This window comes from Oncorhynchus masou, chromosome 32 (assembly GCF_036934945.1).
Source record: "Oncorhynchus masou masou isolate Uvic2021 chromosome 32, UVic_Omas_1.1, whole genome shotgun sequence".
Classification (NCBI taxonomy): domain Eukaryota; kingdom Metazoa; phylum Chordata; class Actinopteri; order Salmoniformes; family Salmonidae; genus Oncorhynchus; species Oncorhynchus masou.
In genome coordinates, this window is record NC_088243.1 from 30,246,383 (window position 1) to 30,258,923 (window position 12,541).

The window sequence follows — 12,541 nt, forward strand, 5'->3', positions numbered from 1 at the left end:
AGTAGCGAGTCGGAGTCAGAGGCCGAGCCTTCTCTGGTCTATACTCCTCCCGTTACGGGGTCTGAGACGCCGAAGCTTCCCACCATTAGCTCTGACAAATTGAAAACTCTAGTCATTGGCGACTCCATTACCCGCAGTATTAGACTTAAAACGAATCATCCAGCGATCATACACTGTTTACCGGGGGCAGGGCTACCGACGTTAAGGCTAATCTGAAGATGGTGCTGGCTAAAGCTAAAACTGGCGAGTGTAGAGAGTATAGAGATATTGTTATCCACGTCGGCACCAACGATGTTAGGATGAAACAGTCAGAGATCACCAAGCGCAACATAGCTTCTGCGTGTAAATCAGCTAGAAAGATGTGTCGGCATCGAGTAATTGTCTCTGGCCCCCTCCCAGTTAGGGGGAGTGATGAGCTCTACAGCAGAGTCTCACAACTCAATCGCTGGTTGAAAACTGTTTTCTGCCCCTCCGAAAAGTTAGAATTTGTAGATAATTGGCCCTCTTTTTGGGACTCACCCACAAACAGGACCAAGCCTGACCTGCTGAGGAGTGACGGACTCCATCCAAGCTGGAGGGGTGCTCTCATCTTATCTACCAACATAGACAGGGCTCTAACTCCTCTAGCTCCACAATGAAATAGGGTGCAGGCCAGGCAGCAGGCTGTTAGCCAGCCTGCCAGCATAGTGGAGTCTGCCACTAGCATAGTCAGTGTAGTCAGCTCAGCTATTACCATTGAGACCGTGTCTGTGCCTCGACCTAGGTTGCGCAAAACTAAACATGGCGGTGTTCGCCTTAGCAATCTCACTAGGATAAAGACCACCTCCATTCCTGTCATTATTGAAAGAGATCATGATACCTCACATCTCAAAATAGGGCTACTTAATGTTAGATCCCTTACTTCAAAGGCAATTATAGTCAATGAACTAATCACTGATCATAATCTTGATGTGATTGGCCTGACTGAAACATGGCTTAAGCCTGATGAATTTACTGTGTTAAATGAGGCCTCACCTCCTGGCTACACTAGTGACCATATCCCCCGTGCATCCCGCAAAGGCGGAGGTGTTGCTAACATTTACGATAGCAAATTTCAATTTACAAAAAAAAAAATGACGTTTTTCGTCTTTTGAGCTTCTAGTCATGAAATCTATGCAGCCTACTCAATCACTTTTTATAGCTACTGTTTACAGGCCTCCTGGGTCATATACAGCGTTCCTCACTGAGTTCCCTGAATTCCTATCGGACCTTGTAGTCATAGCAGATAATATTCTAATCTTTGGTGACTTTAATATTCACATGGAAAAGTCCACAGACCCACTCCAAAAGGCTTTCGGAGCCATCATCGACTCAGTGGGTTTTGTCCAACATGTCTCTGGACCCACTCACTGTCACAGTCATACGCTGGACCTAGTTTTGTCGCATGGAATAAATGTTGTGGATCTTAATGTTTTCCTCATAATCCAGGACTATCGGACCACCATTTTATTACGTTTGCAATTGCAACAAATAATCTGCTCAGACCCCAACCAAGGAACATCAAAAGTCGTGCTATAAATTCACAGACAACACAAAGATTCCTTGATGTCCTTCCAGATTCCCTCTGTCTACCCAATGACACCAGAGGACAAAAATCAGTTAACCACCTAACTGAGGAACTCAATTTAACCTTGCGCAATACCCTAGATGCAGTTGCACCCCTAAAAACTAAAAACATTTCTCATAAGAAACTAGCTCCCTGGTACACAGAAAATACCCGAGCTCTGAAGCAAGCTTCCAGAAAATTGGAACGGAAATGGCGCCACACCAAACTGGAAGTCTTCCGTCTAGCTTGGAAAGACAGTACCGTGCTGTACCGAAGTGCCCTTACTGCTGCTCGATCATCCTATTTTTCTAACTTAATTGAGGACAATAAGAACAATCCAAAATTCCTTTTTGATACGGTCGCAAAGCTAACTAAAAAGCAGCATTCCCCAAGAGAGGATGACTTTCACTTTAGCAGTGATAAATTCATGAACTTCTTTGAGGAAAAAATTATGATTATTAGAAAGCAAATTACAGACTCCTCTTTAAATCTGCGTATTCCTTCAAAGCTCAGTTGTCCTGAGTCTGCACAACTCTGCGTGGACCTAGGATCAAGAGAGACGCTCAAGTGTTTTAGTACTATATCTCTTGACACAATGATGAAAATAATCATGGCCTCTAAACCTTCAAGCTGCTTACTGGACCCTATTCCAACTAAACTACTGAAAGAGCTGCTTCCTGTGCTTGGCCCTCCTATGTTGAACATAATAAACGGCTCTCTATCCACCGGATGTGTACCAAACTCACTAAAAGTGGCAGTAATAAAGCCTCTCTTGAAAAAGCCAAACCTTGACCCAGAAAATATAAAAAACTATCGGCCTATATCGAATCTTCCATTCCTCTCAAAAATCTTAGAAAAGGCTGTTGCTCAGCAACTCACTGCCTTCCTGAAGACAAACAATGTATATGAAATGCTTCAGTCTGGTTTTAGACCCCATCATAGCACTGAGACGGCACTTGTGAAGGTGGTAAATGACATTTTAATGGCATCGGACCGAGGCTCTGCATCTGTCCTCGTGCTCCTAGACCTTAGTGCTGCTTTTGATACCATCGATCACCACATTCTTTTGGAGAGATTGGAAACCCAAATTGGTCTACACGGACAAGTTCTGGCCTGGTTTAGATCTTATCTGTCGGAAAGATATCAGTTTGTCTCTGTGGATGGTTTGTCCTCTGACAAATCAACTGTAAATTTCGGTGTTCCTCAAGGTTCCGTTTTAGGACCGCTGTTGTTTTCACTATATATTTTACCTCTTGGGGATGTTATTCGAAAACATAATGTTAACTTTCACTGCTATGCGGATGATACACAGCTGTACATTTCAATGAAACATGGTGAAGCCCCAAAATTGCCCTCGCTAGAAGCATGTGTTTCAGACATAAGGAAGTGGATGGCAGCAAACTTTCTACTTTTAAACTCGGATAAAACAGAGATGCTTGTTCTAGGTCCCAAGAAACAAAGAGATCTTCTGTTGAATCTGACAATTAATCTTAATGGTTGTACAGTCATCTCAAATAAAACTGTGAAGGACCTCGGCGTTACTCTGGACCCTGATCTCTCTTTTGAAGAACATATCAAGACCATTTCAAGGACAGCTTTTTTCCATCTACGTAACATTGCAAAAATCAGAAACTTTCTGTCCAAAAATGATGCAGAAAAATTAATCCATGCTTTTGTCACTTCTAGGTTAGACTACTGCAATGCTCTACTTTCCGGCTACCCGGATAAAGCACTAAATAAACTTCAGTTAGTGCTAAATACGGCTGCTAGAATCCTGACTAGAACCAAAAAATTTGATCATATTACTCCAGTGCTAGCCTCCCTACACTGGCTTCCTGTCAAAGCAAGGGCTGATTTCAAGGTTTTACTGCTAACCTACAAAGCATTGCATGGGCTTGCTCCTACCTATCTCTCTGATTTGGTCCTGCCGTACATACCTACACGTACGCTACGGTCACAAGACGCAGGCCTCCTAATTGTCCCTAGAATTTCTAAGCAAACAGCTGGAGGCAGGGCTTTCTCCTATAGAGCTCCATTTTTATGGAACGGTCTGCCTACCCATGTCAGAGACGCAAACTCGGTCTCAACCTTTAAGTCTTTACTGAAGACTCATCTCTTCAGTGGGCCATATGATTGAGTGTAGTCTGGCCCAGGAGTGGGAAGGTGAACGGAAAGGCTCTGGAGCAACGAACCACCCTTGCTGTCTCTGCCTGGCCGGTTCCCCTCTTTCCACTGGGATTCTCTGCCTCTAACCCTATTACAGGGGCTGAGTCACTGGCTTGCTGGGGCTCTCTCATGCCGTCCCTGGAGGGTGCGTCACCTGAGTGGGTTGATTCACTGATGTGGTCATCCTGTCTGGGTTGGCGCCCCCCCCTTGGGTTGTGCCGTGGCGGAGATCTTTGCGGGCTATACTCAGCTTTGTCTCAGGATGGTAAGTTGGTGGTTGAAGATATCCCTCCAGTGGTGTGGGGGCTGTGCTTTGGCAAAGTGGGTGGGGTTATATCCTTCCTGTTTGGCCCTGTCCGGGGGTGTCCTCGGGTGGGGCCACAGTGTCTCCTGACCCCTCCTGTCTCAGCCTCCAGTATTTATGCTGCAGTAGTTTATGTGTCGGGGGCTGGGGTCAGTTTGTTATATCTGGAGTACTTCTCCTGTCCAATTCGGTGTCCTGTGTGAATCTAAGTGTGCGTTCTCTAATTCTCTCCTTCTCTCTCTCGGAGGACCTGAGCCCTAGGACCATGCCCCAGGACTACCTGACATGATGACTCCTTGCTGTCCCCAGTCCACCTGGCCGTGCTGCTGCTCCAGTTTCAACTGACCTGAGCCCTAGGACCATGCCCCAGGACTACTTGACATGATGACTCCTTGCTGTCCCCAGTCCACCTGGCCGTGCTGCTGCTCCAGTTTCAACTGTTCTGCCTTATTATTATTCGACCATGCTGGTCATTTATGAACATTTGAACATCTTGGCCATGTTCTGTTATAATCTCTACCCGGCACAGCCAGAAGAGGACTGGCCACCCCACATAGCCTGGTTCCTCTCTAGGTTTCTTCCTAGGTTTTGGCTTTTCTAGGGAGTTTTTCCTAGCCACCGTGCTTCTACACCTGCATTGCTTGCTGTTTGGGGTTTTAGGCTGGGTTTCTGTACAGCACTTTGAGATATCAGCTGATGTACGAAGGGCTATATAAATAAATTTGATTTGATTTGATTTGATTCCTTCATTCAGACCGTTGAACGCCATTTCTGTCTCGTCCGTCCATTTCACTGTTTTCGGGAGGCGGGCCCTGATTAGATCGGTGAGGGGGGAAGCTATAGCCGCAAAGTTGGGGATAAACCGGCTATAGTATCCTGCCAGTCCGAGGAAGGACTTGACCTTTCTCTTGGTGTGTGGAACGGGCCAGTCACGCACCTCGTGAACCCTACTCTCCTGGGGCTTGACGTTCCCCCGTCCGATGAAATCCCCCAGGTACTCCACCTCCATGAACCCTAGCTTTCATTTTTTGGGGTTTGCGGTCAACACGGCTTGTCTGAGCTCGTTCAGCACCGCCTGGAGGCGCGTCAAGTGCTCTTCCCAACCTTGGCTGTAGGTGATGATATCATCCAGATATCCCGCTGCGTATTGTTGGTGGGGTCGAATCACTCTGTTCATCAGCCGTTGGAATTACATTTACATTACATTTAAGTCATTTAGCAGACCCTCTTATCCAGAGCGACTTACAAATTGGTGAATTCACCTTCTGACATCCAGTGGAAGAGCCACTTTACAATAGTGCATCTAAATCATTTAAGGGGGGGTGAGAAGGATTACTTTATCCTATCCTAGGTATTCCTTGAAGAGGTGGGGTTTCAGGTGTCTCCGGAAGGTGGTGATTGACTCCGCTGTCCTGGCGTCGTGAGGGAGTTTGTTCCACCATTGGGGGGCCAGAGCAGCGAACAGTTTTGACTGGGCTGAGCGGGAACTGTACTTCCTCAGTGGTAGGGAGGCGAGCAGGCCAGAGATGGATGAACGCAGTGCCCTTGTTTGGGTGTAGGGCCTGATCAGAGCCTGGAGGTACTGCGGTGCCGTTCCCCTCACAGCTCCGTAGGCAAGCACCATGGTCTTGTAGCGGATGCGAGCTTCAACTGGAAGCCAGTGGAGAGAGCGGAGGAGCGGGGTGACGTGAGAGAACTTGGGAAGGTTGAACACCAGACGGGCTGCGGCGTTCTGGATGAGTTGTAGGGGTTTAATGGCACAGGCAGGGAGCCCAGCCAACAGCGAGTTGCAGTAATCCAGACGGGAGATGACAAGTGCCTGGATTAGGACTTGCACCGCTTCCTGTGTGAGGCAGGGTCGTACTCTGCGGATGTTGTAGAGCATGAACCTACAGGAACGGGCAACCGCCTTGATGTTAGTTGAGAACGACAGGGTGTAGTCCAGGATCACGCCAAGGTTCTTAGCGCTCTGGGAGGAGGACACAATGGAGTTGTCAACCGTGATGGCTAGATCATGGAACGGGCAGTCCTTCCCCGGGAGGAAGAGCAGCTCCGTCTTGCCGAGGTTCAGCTTGAGGTGGTGATCCGTCATCCACACTGATATGTCTGCCAGACATGCAGAGATGCGATTCGCCACCTGGTCATCAGAAGGGGAAAGGAGAAGATTAATTGTGTGTCGTCTGCATAGCAATGATAGGAGAGACCATGTGAGGTTATGACAGAGCCAAGTGACTTGGTGTATACTTAAGTAAAAAAAATACTTTAAAGCGAGAATAGGAGAGGGCCTAGAACAGAGCCCTGGGGGACACCAGTGGTGAGAGCGCGTGGCGAGGAGACAGATTCTCGCCACGCCACCTGGTAGGAGCGACCTGTCAGGTAGGGACGCAATCCAAGCGTGGGCCGCGCCGGAGATGCCCAACTCGGAGAGGGTGGAGAGGAGGATCTGATGGTTCACAGTATCGAAGGCAGCCGATAGGTCTAGAAGGATGAGAGCAGAGGAGAGAGAGTTAGCTTTAGCAGTGCGGAGCGCCTCCGTGATACAGAGAAGAGCAGTCTCAGTTGAATGACTAGTCTTGAAACCTGACTGATTTGGATCAAGAAGGTCATTCTGAGAGAGATAGCGGGAGAGCTGGCCAAGGATGGCACGTTCATGAGTTTTGGAGAGAAAAGAAAGAAGGGATACTGGTCTGTAGTTGTTGACATCGGAGGGGTCGAGTGTAGGTTTTTTCAGAAGGGGTGCAACTCTCGCTCTCTTGAAGACGGAAGGGACGTAGCCAGCGGTCAGGGATGAGTTGATGAGCGAGGTGAGGTAAGGGAGAAGGTCTCCGGAAATGGTCTGGAGAAGAGAGGAGGGGATAGGGTCAAGCGGGCAGGTTGTTGGGCGGCCGGCCGTCACAAGAAGCGAGATTTCATCTGTAGAGAGAGGGGAGAAAGAGGTCAGAGCACAGGGTAGGGCAGTGTGAGCAGAACCAGCGGTGTCGTTTGACTTAGCAAACGAGGATCGGATGTCGTCGACCTTCTTTTCAAAATGGTTTACGAAGTCATCTGCAGAGAGGGAGGAGGGGGGGGGAGGAGGATTCAGGAGGGAGGAGAAGGTGGCAAAGAGCTTCCTAGGATTAGAGGCAGATGCTTGGATTTTAGAGTGGTAGAAAGTGGCTTTAGCAGCAGAGACAGAGGAGGAAAATGTAGAGAGGAGGGAGTGAAAGGATGCCAGGTCCGCAGGGAGGCGAGTTTTCCTCCATTTCCGCTCGGCTGCCCGGAGCACTGTTCTGTGAGCTCGCAATGAGTCGTCGAGCCACAGAGCGGGAGGGGAGGACCGAGCCGGCCTGGAGGATAGGGGACATAGAGAGTCAAAGGATGCAGAAATGGAAGAGAGGAGGGTTGAGGAGGCAGAATCAGGAGATAGGTTGGAGAAGGTATGAGCAGAGGGAAGAGATGATAGGATGGAATAGGAGAGAGTAGCGGGGGAGAGAGAGCGAAGGTTGGGACGGCGCGATACCATCCGAGTAGGGGCAGTGTGGGAAGTGTTGGATGAGAGCGAGAGGGAAAAGGATACAAGGTAGTGGTCGGAGACTTGGAGGGGAGTTGCAATGAGGTTAGTGGAAGAACAGCATCTAGTAAAGATGAGGTCGAGCGTATTGCCTGCCTTGTGAGTAGGGGGGAAGGTGAGAGGGTGAGGTCAAAAGAGGAGAGGAGTGGAAAGAAGGAGGCAGAGAGGAATGAGTCAAAGGTAGACGTGGGGAGGTTAAAGTCGCCCAGGACTGTGAGAGGTGAGCCGTCCTCAGGAAAGGAGCTTATCAAGGCATCAAGCTCATTGATGAACTCTCCGAGGGAACCTGGAGGGCGATAAATGATAAGGATGTTAAGCTTGAAAGGGCTGGTAACTGTGACAGCATGGAATTCAAAGGAGGCGATAGACAGATGGGTAAGGGGAGAAAGAGAGAATGACCACTTGGGAGAGATGAGGATCCCGGTGCCACCACCCCGCTGACCAGAAGCTCTCGGGGTGTGCGAGAACACGTGGGCGGACGAAGAGAGAGCAGTAGGAGTAGCAGTGTTATCTGTGGTGATCCATGTTTCCGTCAGTGCCAAGAAGTCGAGGGACTGGAGGGAGGCATAGGCTGAGATGAACTCTGCCTTGTTGGCCGCAGATCGGCAGTTCCAGAGGCTACCGGAGACCTGGAACTCCACGTGGGTCGTGCGCGCTGGGACCACCAGATTAGGGTGGTCGCGGCCACGCGGTGTGGAGCGTTTGTATGGTCTGTGCAGAGAGGAGAGAACAGGGATAGATAGACACATAGTTGACAGGCTACAGAAGAGGCTACGCTAATGCAAAGGAGATTGGAATGACAAGTGGACTACACGTCTCGAATGTTCAGAAAGTTAAGCTTACGTAGCAAGAATCTTATTGACTAAAATGATTGAAATGATACAGTACTGCTGGAGTAGGCTAGCTGGCAGTGGCTGCGTTGTTGACACTACACTAATCAAGTCGTTCCGTCGAGTGTAATAGTTTCTACAGTGCTGCTATTCGGGGCTAGCTGGCTAGCTAGCAGTGTTGATTACGTTACGTTACGTTAAAAGAACGACAATAGCTGGCTAGCTAACCTAGAAAATCGCTCTAGACTACACAATTGTCTTAGATACAAAGACGGCTATGTAGCTAGCTAGCTACGATCAAACAAATCAAACCGTTGTACTGTAATGAAGTGAAATGAAAATGTGATACTACCTGTGGAGCGAAGTGGAATGTTAACCGGGTTGTTGAAGTTTAATTCGGTAGACGTTGGCTAGCTGTTGGCTAGCTAGCTAGCAGTATCTCCTACGTTAAGGACGACAAATAGCTGGCTAGCTAACCTCGGTAAATTAAGATAATCACTCTAAGTCTACACACTCTAAACTACACAATTATCTTGGATACGAAGACAGCAAAGACAACTATGTAGCTAGCTAACACTACACTAATCGAGTCGTTCAGTTGAGTGTAATAGTTTCTACAGTGCTAGTAGACGGTGGACGTTAGCTAGCTGCTGGGCAGATAGCAGTGTAGACTACGTTAGGACGACGAAATACGATAATTACGCAATTATCTTTGATTCAAAGGCGGCTATGTAGCTAGCTAAGACGAAATTGCTAAGATTAGACAAATCAAACCGTTGTACTATAATGAAATGTAATGAAAATGTAATGAAAAGTTATACTACCTGCGGACCGAAGTGTAGATGCGACCGCTCGCTCCGGAATGTGGGCAGGGCTCCGTGGAGACCAAACTGGAGCACCCGGTACTGATACAACCCGTCTGGTGTCGAAACCGCCGTCGTCTCCCCGGAGGAGGCTGCCAAAGGTACCTGCCAATAACCTTTGGTCAGGTCAAGGGTGCTGATGTACCGGGCCTTACCCAATCGGTCGATGAGCTCGTCCACCCTCAGGATGGGATATGCGTCGAACAAGCGGATGTCATTCACCCCCCGGAAATCATTACAGAAATGTAGGCTACCGTCTAGTTTGGGCACCAACACGATGGGGCTGCACCACACACTGTTGGACTGATTCCACGACCCCCATCCTCAACATAGCCTCCACTTCCTGTTTCACGGCCTCCCTTCGGGCCTCCGGAATCCGATATGGCCTTTTTCATACCGTTTCCCCGGGCCGGGAACAGATGTGGTGTTCAATGAGGGTCGTGCGGCTCAGCTTCTCGGAGAAGACTGCCGTGTTCCGATCAACAAGCTCCCTAAGCTCTTGCTTCTGGGCTGGGTCGAGGTCCTCATTGCTCGGGACCTCCACTGGTACCGTTAGCGTCCTGGGTCCTGACCATAACACGGCCAAGGCTATCCTCTCGTGCCACTTCTTCAACAGGTTCACGTGGTAAATCTGTTGGGCGTTCCGTCTCCACGGTTGCCGTACGCGGTCATTGACAGGTCCCAGCTTCTCGATCACCTCGTATGGTCCGTGCCATGTTACCAGGAACTTACTTTCGGCCGTGGGGATCAAGACCAACACCCTGTCTCCCACCTGGAATTCTCTGGGCTGGGCTCCCCGCTTGTATTCCTGGGCTTGGGTGTGTTGGGCCTTCTCCATATGTTCCCTCACGACTGGCCATGTGGCTGTCATCCGCTCCCGCATCGTCTCCACGTGCTCTACCACGCTGCGTAAGGGGTTCGGTTGAGCTTCCCACACCTCCTTGGCGAGGTCCAGTAGGCCACGTGGCCTCCTCCCATAGAGGAGTTTGAACGGGGAAAACCCATTGGAGTATTGGGGTCCCTCTCGGATTGAGAACATTAAGTGTGGTAGTATCTGGTCCCAGTTCTTCCCGTCCTGCTTGATGACCTTCCGCAGCAGGTGAGCCCATCCGTCTGCAGGTGAAAAACTGAGGTCCGGATCTAGTTGATCTGCAGGAGGCCACACAACTCTTTCATGAGGCGGGACATAAACTCCGTACCTTGGTCTGTCAGGATCTCGATTGGGATGCCCACCCGGCTAAAGAGGTGGAACAGCTCCCGGGTGATTCCCTCGGACACCGCCGCCCGTAGGGGAATGGCCTCGAGATACCAGGTGGCATAGTCCACTATTACCAAGATGTACCTGTGTCCTCGTGCAGTCTTTACCAGGCGTCCTACTATGTCCATGGCGATGCGTTCAAAGGGCACCCTGATTTTTGGCAGGGGTACCAGAGGGTTTCTGAAGTGTGATTTCGGGGCAGTGAGTTGACATCCCGGGCTAGTGGAACCGGGCAGCGATCCGTTCCCGGGTCTTCTGCATTCCCAGGTGTGCCCCCAACAGGTGGGTGTGGTCCAGCTGAAGAACGGTTCCTACGTACCGTCGGGGCAGCAACAGTACCTCTCGAAGATTCCCCCTGTTGGCGCGACACCTGATACAAAAGGTTATTCTTAATTTGGAAATGGGGGTATTGCCAGTCACTCACCCCCGGAAGTAGCTGTCCAACCACCGCAATCACTTGGGCGGCGACAGCTTTCAAGTTTGGATCCTCCCACTGGGCCGTCCCGAATTGTCCCCTCAGTTGGCCCCCAGCGGGGTCTCTCCTGGCCCCTCGAAATCTAGGAGGGGGAGGATGGGCTCCTCCTCCAGGGGTTCCCCAGGGGAATCGGGTTCCGGCGCCCCCTCCGACTCAGACTCCAGAGCCGTAGATACATGCTGGTTAACCGGTTGCTTCCGGGCCGCACAGGCTATTCGTCGTCCCCGCTCTCTTCTTTGGCTGGCTCGTACCTTCTTCCTCAATTCGTGCCCCCATAGGGCCACGAACAGCGGACAATCCCGTCCCACTAGGAGAGGTATCGGCAGCTCTGGTACTGCACCCACCATCATCTGACAGCTCCCTTGAGGCGTCACGATATTGGTCCATACGGTGGGATAACACTTTGTGTCTCCGTGAACACAGGAAATGGACATCTTCCTAACCCGTTCAGTCTCCTGGTTCAGCAGGCTCGTGGTTACGAGCGTAACCAAGCTTCCGGAGTCTAATAGCACTTCCGTGTTGTGTCCGTCCACCTTCACCGGGACCATGGGGGCAGTTGATTTGTGGTGTGCCCAACAGGAGGTGACATAGTTCACAGCGTGATCCAGGAGACGCTCCACCTTGCAGCTTCCTGACTTCCTCAACTTGGCGGACGTTTTGTAGTTGCTGTTCCTCCAGCTTTCGTTCCTGAACCGCCTGTTGTGCTTGTTGGGCCCGGACGAACTGAGCTATCAACTCGTCCATGCTGATACTGTGTAAACGTCAACCCTGATCTTACCACGCTATCAGACGTGCCCGCATTCTCCACCACTTGTGGCAGACCAGGGGGTTTGGTCAAGACGTTTACCAATATCAGACACGGACAGAGAAGAATTAGCTCAGTTTCAAGGGTGTTTATTTAAATAATAGATCAAAAAGAAAATGATGGATCTCCCCTATGAGAACCTCTCCGGGATGCCGTCTTCTGGTATTCCAGTTCTGGCTGTATCCTGTCGGGCACAAAACTGAACTCCCTCTTCTTAGCTCTGCAACCGTCAACCATACCATGGGAGTCCTTTCTTCCCCCATTCCTCCTGTGTGCTGCCCTTCTGGCAGCTTTATGGGCCTTGCACAGCTGGTGAGAAATCCGCCCTTGATTCAACACCAGCTCCCAATCAGCCCCAGTTGGCTGGAGAGACTTCGAGACCTGGCACGTCCAGCAGATGTAGCCATCGCCTCATGATGTATACTCCATCTGTTACCAGGCCTGGATGAGTCTCCCTCTGGTGGCTGATCTGCTGTATGCCACACACTTTACTTCCCTTATTTCCTTTTGCATTCACCACTATAATCCAACTAACCCTACACCTACAGTAAATCACCACCCCATTAACTCTTCTGCAGTAAAATCTCATACACCCAGGTATTTCTCTGCAGTTGCCACCTGTGGCTCTGTTGGGCTAAATTGCTGTCCCAGGATCCTACTAGATTCCGCATAGGGGGGAGAGACACGAAAGCCCAGCGAGCCTCC